The 1342-nt window shown below is 45.2% G+C and overlaps 1 non-coding gene across 1 annotated transcript; it reads left to right on the plus strand.

Moving 5' to 3' along the window:
* The first annotated feature begins 465 nt into the window (after positions 1–465).
* LOC140808496 (small nucleolar RNA R71) lies at positions 466–571 on the plus strand. Its single transcript, XR_012112917.1, has one exon. It is a non-coding gene; the product is annotated as a small nucleolar RNA R71 (small nucleolar RNA).
* Positions 572–1342: the final 771 nt, after the last annotated feature.

Below are 1342 nucleotides of genomic sequence, written 5' to 3' on the forward strand. Positions count from 1 at the left end.
AAGTTGGGATGTTGCCTCCACCCAGGATTGTATGTGTTCGAATAAGGGTCATTCCTTGGGCGGTTTTGGACTCCCACTTGATTCACCGGTGCCTCATTTTGCACATAGAAGGGATTTCCATCTTGACAGTCTTTCACATAGTGCTCTCCTCCACACTTTTCACAGAATATCTCTTGAAGACGCATAGCCGTGCCACCCACATTCAAGCCGTCTATTTTCCTGTTTAAAGCGTCAAGTTGTGCAGTAATAGCAGAAAAATCAGTTACCTGGTGAACTCCTGCACTTCTCCGCTGGTTGTTCCTGTCAGATTGAGGATGACAGCTGCTAGCAGCCATTTCCTCTAACAATTCATATCCTTCCTCCGCGGTCTTTCTCAACAGGTTTCCACAAGCAGCCGCATCTATCATAGTACGGTTAGGAGTAAGCAAACCATAATAAAATGTTCGAACGACTAACCCAAGTGGTAACTCGTGATGTGGGCATCTTCATAGTAGGTCCTTGAAGCATTCCCATGCCTCATATAAAGATTCCTGATCGAATTGAGCGAATGTTGTAATGTCTGCCCGCAGCTTCATGGTTTTTGATGGAGGAAAGTATTTGATAAGAAACGCTTTCGCCATGTCCTCCCATGTGGTGATTGAACCTACAGGCAAACAATTCAACCATGCTTTAGCTTTATCACGTAAAGAGAAAGGAAATAAACGCAATCTAACAGCATCATCAGAAACTCCATTGAATTTAAAAGTATCGCAAATCTCAAGAAAATCATCGATGTGCGTGTTTGGGTCATCTACTGCAGTTCCTCTGAATTGGACTGTGTTCTGAATCATCTGGATTATAGCTGGCTTGATTTCAAAGTGATTTGCCCGCACAATAGGCCTCACAATGCTAGGGCGTGCTGTAATAGCCGAGCCCGGTGTACGGTACGATTTAAGTTTCGTTTGTTATTTGGGATATTTGATTAGATGTTCAGAGTTGTATTTTTGGGCTATAGTATTGTTAGTTTTATTGTCTTGAGGTATTAGATGATGTTGGTTGTTCGTTTCAGAGTGTCGGTTTGATTTTTTGTTGCATGGGAATAGTGTTTTGCCGTGAGCACACCGCACCCGCGGCGTTGTAGTGACCGCTCCCGCGGTGGAGACCGCACCCGCGCTGTTTGCAGTGCCGCACCCGCGCTGTTCGAGTTCCAGATTTTTTTTTTGAGATGCCGTAGCCATTGCGCACCCGCGGTCCTTGTGTTGGCGCACCCGCGGTGAAGGTATGGGCGAGATATTTAGTCGATTTTGGAGTGGTTGGCCATCACTTTTCCTTTTTCTTTCCTTCTCATTTTCGCATTTCTCTC

Source organism: Primulina eburnea, chromosome 12 (assembly GCF_022965805.1).
Source record: "Primulina eburnea isolate SZY01 chromosome 12, ASM2296580v1, whole genome shotgun sequence".
Taxonomy (NCBI): Eukaryota; Viridiplantae; Streptophyta; class Magnoliopsida; order Lamiales; family Gesneriaceae; genus Primulina; species Primulina eburnea.